This window comes from Momordica charantia (genome assembly GCF_013281855.1).
Source record: "Momordica charantia cultivar OHB3-1 chromosome 10 unlocalized genomic scaffold, Mcharantia_2.0 BLBB01000010.1, whole genome shotgun sequence".
Lineage (NCBI taxonomy): Eukaryota > Viridiplantae > Streptophyta > Magnoliopsida > Cucurbitales > Cucurbitaceae > Momordica > Momordica charantia.
The window spans coordinates 14397564-14408808 of NW_028275158.1; the positions used below are offsets into that span (position 1 = coordinate 14397564).

General features: G+C 39.7%; 2 non-coding genes across 2 annotated transcripts; one reads left to right on the forward strand and one right to left on the reverse strand.

Annotated features, from left to right (window-relative positions):
- Nucleotides 1-5172: 5172 nt before the first annotated feature.
- LOC148208627 (small nucleolar RNA R71) lies at nucleotides 5173-5279 on the forward strand. The gene has a single exon (XR_015788575.1). It is a non-coding gene; the product is annotated as a small nucleolar RNA R71 (small nucleolar RNA).
- A 5330-nt stretch (nucleotides 5280-10609) lies between these two features.
- Nucleotides 10610-10716, reverse strand: LOC148208628 (small nucleolar RNA R71). The gene has a single exon (XR_015788636.1). It is a non-coding gene; the product is annotated as a small nucleolar RNA R71 (small nucleolar RNA).
- Between the last annotated feature and the right edge of the window lie 529 nt (nucleotides 10717-11245).

Here is an 11245-nt window from a genome sequence, read left to right on the forward strand (position 1 = left end):
ATAGGATTAGGGAAACAAAATTTGAAGAGAAGTTTTTAAAGCTAAAGCATAGAAGATTAATGTTTGACCCAAGATAAAGCCCATATTATCGAAAATTAAAAACCCAAACCGTGAAGGAAAATATTTTCGAATTGCTGGAAAAACAGGGCAGGCGCCAGGCGCCTGCGTGATTTATTTTCGCAAAGGGCAGGCGCTAGGCGCCTGCGTAATTCTTTTTTTTTTTTTTTCAACGTTTTTCTTTTCTTTCTTATTTTCAACGTTTTCAAAAACATTCTCTTAATAAGAAAAACTTTACAATGAAACAAAGAGAAAATATAAGATACAGAGACTTCCTTCCTTTACTTTTGTTCTTTCAAAAACGGATAAGAAGGAAAAAATATTTTTCGCAAAAATTTATTGACCTGAAAGTTGAATAGAGGTTTTTCCTCTATCCACTGGTTCTCCAAAATACGGCTTAAGTCTCTGCCCATTTACTTTAAAAACATTTCCCTTAGAGTCAACTAGATCCACTGCCCCATATGGGTAGACTTTAAAAATTTGAAAGGGACCAGACCATCTAGACTTAAGTTTTCCAGGGAAAAGTTTCAACCTAGAGTTGAATAACAGAACCAGATCACCTTCTTGAAGATTGTTCGGCCGAAGACGCCTATCATGCCACTGTTTAGTTTTTTCCTTAAACAACTTAGCATTCTCATAAGAAAAGTGCCTGTGTTCTTCTAATTCCAACAATTGTAACTTCCTCGCTTCACCTGCAGCCAACAAATCAAAATTTAATTTCTTAGTAGCCCAAAATGCTTTATATTCTAGCTCAAGAGGCAAATGACATGCTTTTCCAAAAACTAGCCTATAGGGGGACATGCCGAGGGGTGTCTTAAATGCTGTCCTATATGCCCAAAGTGAATCAGCAAGCTTAAATGACCAATCCCTACGGTTAAGATTTACAGTTTTTTCTAAAATGTTTTTTATCTCCCTATTAGATATTTCGGCTAACCCATTCGACTGAGGATGATATGCTGTTGCAACCCTATGACGCACATTGTATTTAGTCAGCAACTTTTGCATAGACCTATTCACAAAATGAGCCCCCCCATCGCTTATCAGACAATGCGGGGTTCCATAACGCGTAAAAATGTGCTTTTGCAGAAAACGAATGACAACTTTGGAATCATTGGTAGCAGTTGCAATGGCTTCTATCCATTTCGAAACATAATCTACTGCTAACAATATATAAAGCTTACCATTAGAAGATGGAAATGGACCCATAAAATCTATACCCCACACATCAAATATTTCAATCTCCAGGATCGGGGTTTGAGGCATTTCGTGGCGTTTAGATATATTACCTGTCCGTTGGCATTTGTCACAAATCTGGGCAAACTTATGTGCATCTTTGAACAGAGTGGGCCAAAAGAACCCACTTTGCAAAACTTTGGCTGCGGTTTTGTGTCCTGCAAAATGTCCTCCATATGGAGACATATGACAAGCGTCTAATATCGCCTCGTGCTCTTCTTCTGCGACACACCTGCGTAAGATATTGTCAGGTCCTAGCTTATATAAAAAAGGCTCATCCCAACGATAACATCGAACTTCATTTAGAAATTTCTTTACCTGTTGCTTGTTGAACTCATAAGGAACTATTCGACTTACCAAATAATTTGCTATATCGGCATACCACGGAACTGAATCAACTCGCAAGAGTTGCTCGTCAATAAACTGTTCACGTATAACAGTTCCATCATCACAGAGCGGGGATTCCAATCTAGACAGGTGATCAGCAACTTGGTTTTCAGTACCCTTCCTGTCCCTAACTTCAATATCAAACTCTTGAAGTAGCAAAATCCACCGTATCAAACGTGGTTTAGCATCTTTTTTAGCAAATAAATATTTTAAAGCATAATGGTGAGTAAAAACAATGACTTTTGTGCCTATCAAGTAAGACCTAAACTTATCAAAGGCGAACACAACTGCTAACAGTTCCTTTTCAGTAGTAGTGTAATTGAGTTGTGCACCGGTCAGAGTCTTACTAGCATAATACACAGGATGCAAGATCTTGTTTTTACGTTGTCCTAACATAGCTCCTATTGCATAATCACTGGCATCACACATGAGCTCAAAAGGTAAATCCCAATTAGGTTCGATAATTATAGGAGCTGAACTTAGAGCAACTTTCAACATTTCAAATGATTTTAAACAGTCATCATCAAAAACAAATGGTCTATCATGTTCTAACAATTAACACAAGGGTTTAGAAATTTTAGCAAAGTCTTTTATAAAGCGGCGGTAAAATCCCCCATGCCCTAAAAAGCTTCTAATCCCTTTGACATTTGTAGTAGGAGGTAGCTTTGAAATGATGTCTATCTTAGCGTGGTATACCTCTATTCCTTGCTTGGAAATTTTGTGACCCAAAACAATACCCTCTTGTACCATGAAATGACACTTCTCCCAATTTAGGACTAGGTTTGTTTGTTCACATCTCTCCAATACTCTCTCCAAATTAACTAAACAAGCGTCGAAAGAATTTCCAAAAACAGAAAAGTCATCCATAAAAACTTCTAGAATATTTTCTACCATGTCAGAGAAGATGGCCATCATACACCTCTGAAAAGTCGCGGGTGCATTGCATAGTCCAAAGGGCATTCGCCTAAAAGCGAACGTACCATACGGACACGTAAATGTTGTCTTCTCTTGGTCTTCTGGAGCAATAGTAATTTGATTATAACCCGAATATCCATCTAAAAAACAATAGAAATCCTTACCTGCCAACGGTCGAGCATCTGGTCAATAAACGGGAGAGGAAAATGGTCTTTCTTCGTTACCTTGTTGAGTTTGCGATAATCAATGGAAACTCTCCACCCGCTCACAGTTCGGGTTGAGATGAGCTCATTCTCCTCGTTGGCCACCACGGTTATACCCCCTTTCTTTGGTACACACTGTACTGGGCTTACCCAGCTGCTGTCGGATATTGGGTATATAACACCGGCGTCAAGCCATTTGAGAATTTCTTTCCTTACAACCTCTTTCATCATCAGGTTCAACCGCCTTTGACTCTCAATAGAGTTCTTAGCATCTTCTTCCAATAGAATTTTGTGCATGCAAAAGGCCGGGCTTATCCCTCGGATATCTGCTATCGTCCATCCAATGGCCTTTTTGTGCTTCTCCAAAATCTGCAATAAAGAATATTCATTAGTAGGTGATAAATTGAAAGCTATAATAACTGGTAAAGTGTCGTTATCCCCTAGATACGCATATTTCAAATGCGACGGTAATGGCTTCTGCTCCAACGTGGGTGGTTCCACTATGGACGGAAGTAACGACTTGCATTCTTCTTTTTGTATTTTTTCAATAGGATTAGCCACATCTTCTGGTCCTTCTGCTATCTTATCAAGCTCTTCTTCAATCTCTGTAACTAATAAGTCATAAAACTGATCAAACATAATAGGATTCAAGCTATTTATAGCAGAGCACTCTTCAAAGTCTCCTGGTAATTTCATGGCGTCTAGAACGTTAAATTTAACTTCTTCATTATTTACCCTCATTGTAATTTCTCCCTTCCTCACATTAAAAACTGTATCCCCAGTGGCTAGAAATGGTCTTCCCAAAATAATGGGAACGTCTAAGTCTGCCTCGCAATCTAGAATGATAAAGTCCGCAGGGAAAATGAATTTGTCCACCTAGACTAAAACATCTTCTATCCTTCCCTCAGGTCTTATGATAGATCTATCTGCTAGTTGGAGGGTAACCGTAGTAGGTCTAGCTTCTCCTATGCCTAAAGATTTGAAAACTGGTAATGGCATAAGATTAATGCTAGCGCCTAGATCACATAATGCCCTACCTAAGTTTTTTCCTCCTATGGAACATGGAATGGTAAAACTGCCAGGATCATTATATTTCATGGGTAGCGGGCTGCCTACAGCTTCACTACTACATTTTGTCATGGCTACCAGTTCATGCTCTCCTATTTTTTTCTTCCTAGAAATTATATCTTTCAAAAACTTAGCATAATTTGGCATCTGTTCTAGAGCATCTACTAATGGTATATTTATATGCAATTGTTTTAAAATATCTAAAAATTTTCTAAACTGGGAATCATTATTTTTCTTAACTAATCTTTGTGGAAACGGGGGAGTAGGGGTAAAAGAAGGCTGTACCTGTGGAGGAACACTCGGGGTGTCCTCATTACCTTTTCTAATATTTTCTTTTTCTGGTGTTGTTGGATTTTCTGGTATCTTTACAATTGGTTCAGTGGACGGAATCTGTACATCTGTTGTTGGCATTGTTGGTCCATCATATGCCAGTCCACTCCTGAGGGTGACAGCTTTGCACTGTTCTTTCCCTTCTCGTCTTGGTAATTCAGTATGGCCTGGAAAAGAACCTTGTGGTCTATTCTTCAATTCATTGGCGAGCTGTCCCAATTGGGTCTCGAAATTCCTCATTGATGCCGCTTGGGATTGTATCACTGCGTCGGTTCGGGCCATGTACTCCTTCATCATATTCTCAAGATTTGAGTTGTTATTTTGAACTGGTGGAGTCTGTGTTCTCTGATTGTACTGCTGTTGCGGTGGTGGGATGTATTGCTGTGTAGGTGGAACATAGGGCTGCTTGTTCTGCTGGCTCTGCCCTTGATTAAAACCGCTCGAACCTCCTTGTCCTCCCCATGAGAAATTAGGGTGGTGCCTCCAACCTGGGTTGTAGGTGTTCGAATATGGGTTAGAGTTCCTATTGTTCCCATGTCCTACATAAAAAACGGAAGCAGGGTTATGTGGACAATTATCATAAATATGGTTTTCACTGCAGAATGAACAAATGAGATCGTTGACTTGGCAAACAGGGGCAGGAGTGCAAAAATCCGACTGCACAGGTTGTATCGGCGTGGCTAATGGATTTTTTATTCCCAATGCCATCTCTTTCAGCCCCTGGTTCATTGTAACCATCTCTTTTTGCATCGAGGTTGCAATGTCCATAGCCAAAACTCCAGCTGGATCTTGCTTCTTTGGTGCTGCCCTAGATCTTTGCGAACACCATAGTTCGTTGTGTGAAGCTAAGTCATTTAGGTTGTCAACTATCTCGTTGAATGTCTTCTTTGTAAAGGCTCCGTTGGCAGCATTGTTTAGCATCATCTTAGTAGGATGATCTAAACCTCTAAAGAAATGTTCTATCTGGATGCATGCCGGCAGGCCATGGTTCGGACATTTCCTGATTAGTTCTTTAAATCTCTCCCACGCCTCGTGAACAGGTTCACGATCATACTGTCTAAAGGAGATGATCTCCTCTCTGATATCAGCGTGGCGAGTAGGTGGGAAGAATTTTGTTAAGAACTTCTCCACTAACGACCCCCATGTGGTGATGGATCCCGGTGGAAATGCATTGAGCCATCCTCTAGCTTGGTCCTTCAAAGAAAATGGAAAAAGTGTTAGTCTCAGAGCATCGTCTGTTATACTAGGTAATCGAAATGCATTTGCAATTTGAATGAATGATTTCAGATGATCATGTGGATCCTCATGTTCCTGCCCTCCAAAATGTCCAATTGTCTGCAACATTTGGAACATCATTGGTTTAAGCTCAAAGTTTGCGTGGGCTGGAATAGGGTTGACTATCCCTGAATCAAAGTTCTGAAAAGCCGTGGCGGCATATTCTCGCATTGCCACGTCTCTGTTGTCCGCCATCTGGATATGGTTGAATTCATCATTTCTCGCATGATCCCTCATATTACCGTTAACAGCAGGTGGATCAACCGGATCACGAGGTGGAATATCTGCCATTGATGTGCTCGTACTCTCTACCTCACTTTCAGGACTGATTTCACTTTCTCTCTCTTTTTGCTTTTCTAGTTGTTTTCGAAGTCTTTGCTGCTTTCAAGTTTTTCGAAGGGTCCGCTCAATCTCAGGGTCAAGGGGTAGAAGAAAAGAACTTGTGCTCATGCACTTTAACTTACCCTTGTGAGATAAACGACCAAAAATATAGAACAAAAACGGTGGATGAAAATTACACCCAACAACAATTCACAAAAATAAAAACTAAAAGAATTTGAAAATAATTTTAAAACTAAAGTCCCCGGCAACGGCGCCAAAAACTTGACTGGGCGTTTATGCTGAACGCACGCACTAAGCGTGGTAACAATTATATTGATGCAAGCGCACACCTGTCAGAGTAATATAAAATGGATGGAGTATCCAAGTATCGATCCTCAAGGACTTCTAAATAATTTCCAAACTCTAAAGTTTTAAAGAATAGTGAATGTTGAAATGAGTGATTCTTGTAAAATGGGAAGTGGTCACAAATAATGGTTTTGGATTTGGGATTTGGACTTATAATGATAAAACCAAGCCCGAATTACTTCAAGTTAGCCAACAAAGAATCAAGGACATGCTAAGGATAATATGCATTTTACTTTAGAAACCAACGACTACGCTTCTCACTTGACTTATGTCTAAGCAACTTCAAAGTCCTAAGACATTCCCTAATATGTCTATTATGAGAGATATCTTAGTTTTAGGATGGAAATATTCGCAACCTCGGGTTAAGGTCCTATGTCTAGGCTACTTAAGCGGAACCCTTATGTCTAAGGCGCTCCTCTCCTCGGTTTAACCACTCAACAATGCAAATAAGCAACCTTTTCAGTATTGACTTGTTAAGATTTACAGTGGCCTTCTCTAAATCCAAACTTTTTGGGAAAACATGTTGAGCAATGAATGGAAAGCAAAAACACTACTTCTTAGCAACCCTTTTTAGACATAAAAGGCTAACTATCCATAACCGGGCTAGAGACGGGAATTTAGAAAGACATATTGAAGAAAATACAGCAAGTAAAATGGTTGAATGTGGAATGCATGTGTGAAAAACAAAAGTTAACTAACGGAGAGTTTTTATCGGGATTGAGAGCTTCGCCCTTCTCTTTCAAGCAAGGGGGAGTGTCACGTGCTCTTTCCTCCAAAAACACAACTCTCTAAAAATAAAGTAAAGGCAAAGGGAAGATAAGCAAAGTGCTGGGTTTTACATATTTGAATAAGTAGAAAATGACTAAGTACAAATGGAAACAAAACAAGCTCAATAAAGGAATGTAAAGTGCTCGGGATTTAAAAACCAAAAGTAACTAATGAAAGCAACTCAAGAGTACTTAGAAAGCAACAAAGAAACACTAAAAAATGATCAAGAGAAGGAAGCAAGGCTTGATGATTTTGGTGGAGAAGTTGCTGGAATTTATAGCTGTGCAGAATTGGTTAGGTAGGTCCTAAAACGATGGTGAATCACCCATTTCCAACTCTTTTGACTGACCAAATCGTGCTCAAACTGATAGTGGAACACTTCTTCTACACGTATGCATCGGTTGGAACCACCAAAACGCATTGGAAGACGCGTTTCATTAAGGGCAAAGTTGGAAGAAAACCAGTTTTTCTGCAAGCTTCCCAGGCGTCTGGCGCCTCCCATGTAGGTTTTTCCGTCTTTTTGCTTCTTTTGATTAATTTGCACTCCCAAATGGTCCTAAAATGTCATAAATACAATATAAGCCAACCACAAACCATAATATATGAATTTTGCATGAATTGGAACTCAAACGATCGAGAAAAATCTGAAACAAAGCTGAAACATTGTAAAAACAGCATCTAAAACCTTCTTTTTACGCATGTAAACAAGCGTAATCAAGCATGATGTATGTGTGTTGTTGATGAGGGCTACTTACAGAGTATATTTTATATACTCACCCCCTCTACAATTATTGTTTCAGGTGAATGATTCGTTGGCGACCATGGTGATCAGACGGAGGAGACATGACAAGCGAGGACCATAGGCTGCGTAGTTACTTTTGCTTAGCTTAAGTTTAGATGGTTAAGACCTTATGTTTTGGTCAATAAACTATTTGTTCTTACCTGAATAATTGGGAGGTTCCCACTCGTTGTTTACTTTATTTCGGGATAGGTGTTTATTTTAGTTTTCTTCCATTCATTGTGTTTGTCTAGTTGGAATAATCAAGTTGCCTCATGAGGTTGTCCACGGATGATGTTTGATTGATATTCTATAGAGTTGATTCATTGTTAAATTGATGAGACGTGAAGCTTTATTTTATATAATTATTTCACAGGGAGTTGTCATCTCGTGTTTGGAATTAAGTTTAGACAGATGGGTAGTAGTTAACGTGACCTAGAAGTGTGTGGGAAGTCCTGGGGCGTTTACATACGCGCAGACGGAGGAGCAACACCTTATCGCCACCGCTGCGTCGAGGAAACCCTCGTGGGAGATACGTCACGTCGGTTAATGATTACGCTTGTTTACATGCGTAAAAAGAAGGTTTTAGATGTTGTTTTTACAATGTTTCGGATTTTTCTCGATCGTTTGAGTTCCAATTCATGCAAAATTCATATATTATGGTTTGTGGTTGGCTTATATTGTATTTATGACATTTTAGGACCATTTGGGAGTGCAAATTAATCAAAAGAAGCAAAAAGACGGAAAAACCTACATGGGAGGCGCCAGGCGCCTGCGTGCCTGCAGAAAAACTGGTTTTCTTCCAACTTTGCCCTTAATGAAACGCGTCTTCCAATGCGTTTTGGTGGTTCCAACCGATGCATACGTGTAGGAGAAGTGTTCCACTATCAGTTTGAGCACGATTTGGTCAATCAAAAGAGTTGGAAATGGGTGATTCACCATCATTTTAGGACCTACCTAACCAATTCTGCACAGCTATAAATTCCAGGAACTTCTCCACCAAAATCATCAAGCCTTGCTTCCTTCTCTTGATCATTTTTAGTGTTTCTTTGTTGCTTTCTAAGTACTTTTGAGTTGCTTTCATTAGTTACTTTTGGTTTTTAAATCCCGAGCACTTTACATTCCTTTATTGAGCTTGTTTTGTTTCCATTTGGACTTAGTCATTTTCTACTTATTCAAATATATAAAAATCCAGCACTTTGCTTATCTTCCCTTTGCCTTTACATTATTTTTTTTTAGTTAAGAGAGTTGTGTTTTTGGAGGAAAGAGCACGTGACATTCTCCCTTGCTTGAAAGAGAAGGGTGAAGCTCTCAATCCCGATAAAAACTCTCTGTTAGTTAACTTTTGTTTTTCACACATGCATTCCACATTCAACCATTTTACTTGCTGTATTTTCTTCAATATGTCTTTCTAAATTCCCGTCTCTAGCCCGGTTATGGATAGTTAGCCTTTTATGTCTAAAAAGGGTTGCTAAGAAGTAGTGTTTTTGCTTTCCATTCATTGCTCAACATGTTTTCCCAAAAAGTTAGGATTTAGAGAAGGCCACTGTAAGTCTTAACAAGTCAATACTGAAAAGGTTGCTTATTTGCATTGTTGAGTGGTTAAACCGAGGAGAGGAGCGCCTTAGACATAAGGGTTCCGCTTAAGTAGCCTAGACATAGGACCTTAACCCGAGGTTGCGACTATTTCCATCCTAAAACTAAGATATCTCTCATAATAGACATATTAGGGACTGTCTTAGGACTTTGAACTTGCTTAGACATAAGTCAAGTGAGAAGCGTAGTCGTTGGTTTCTAAAGTGAAATGCATATTATCCTTAGCATGTCCTTGATTCTTTGTTGGCTAACTTGAAGTAATTCGGGCTAGGTTTTATCATTATAAGTCCAAATCCCAAATCCAAAACCATTATTTGTGACCACTTTCCATTTTACAAGAATCACTCATTTCAACATTCACTATTCTTTAAAACTTTAGAGTTTGGAAATTATTTAGAAGTCCTTGAGGATCGATACTTGGATACTCCATCCATTTTATATTACTCTGACAGGTGTGCGCTTGCATCAATATAATTGTTACCACGCTTAGTGCGTGCGTTCAGCATAAACGCCCAGTCAAGTTTTTGGCGCCGTTGCCGGGGACTTTAGTTTTAAAATTATTTTCAAATTCTTTTAGCTTTTATTTTTGTGAATTGTTGTTGGGTGTAATTTCCATCCACTGTTTTTGTTCCATATTTTTGGTCGTTTATCTCACAAGGGTAAGTTAAAGTGCATGAGCACAAGTTCTTTTCTTCTACCCCTTGACCCTGAGATTGAGCGGACCCTTCGAAAAACTCGAAAGGAGCAAAGACATCGAAAACAACTAGAAAAGCAAAAAGAGAGAGAAGGTGAAATCAGTCCTGAAAGTGAGGTAGAGAGTACGAGCACATCAATGGCAGATATTCCACCTCGTGATCCGGTTGATCCACCTGCTGTTAACGGTAATATGAGGGATCATGCGAGAAATGATGAATTCAACCATATCCAGATGGCGGACAACAGAGACGTGGCAATGCGAGAATATGCCGCCACGGCTTTTCAGAACTTTGATTCAGGGATAGTCAACCCTATTCCAGCCCACGCAAACTTTGAGCTTAAACCAATGATGTTCCAAATGTTGCAGACAATTGGACATTTTGGAGGGCAGGAACATGAGGATCCACATGATCATCTGAAATCATTCATTCAAATTGCAAATGCATTTCGATTACCTGGTATAACAGACGATGCTCTGAGACTAACACTTTTTCCATTTTCTTTGAAGGACCAAGCTAGAGGATGGCTCAATGCATTTCCACCGGGATCCATCACCACATGGGGGTCGTTAGTGGAGAAGTTCTTAACAAAATTCTTCCCACCTACTCGCCACGCTGATATCAGAGAGGAGATCATCTCCTTTAGACAGTATGATCGTGAACCTGTTCACGAGGCGTGGGAGAGATTTAAAGAACTAATCAGGAAATGTCCGAACCATGGCTTGCCGGCATGCATCAAGATAGAACATTTCTTTAGAGGTTTAGATCATCCTACTAAGATGATGCTAAACAATGCCGCCAACGGAGCCTTTACAAAGAAGACATTCAACGAGATAGTTGACATCCTAAATGACTTAGCTTCACACAACGAACTATGGTGTTCGCAAAGATCTAGGGCAGCACCAAAGAAGCAAGATCCAGCTGGAGTTTTGGCTCTGGACATTGCGACCTCGATGCAAAAAGAGATGGTTACAATGAACCAGAGGCTAAAAGAGATGGCATTGGGAATAAAAAATCCATTAGCCACGCTGATACAACCTGTGCAGTCGGATTATTGCACTCCTGCCCCTGTTTGCCAAGTCAACGATCTCATTTGTTCATTCTGCAGTGAAAACCATATTTATGATAATTGTCCACATAACCCAGCTTCCGTTTTTTATGTAGGACATGGGAACAATAGGAACTTTAACCCATATTCGAACACCTACAACCCAGGTTGGAGGCACCACCCTAATTTCTCATGGAGAGGACAA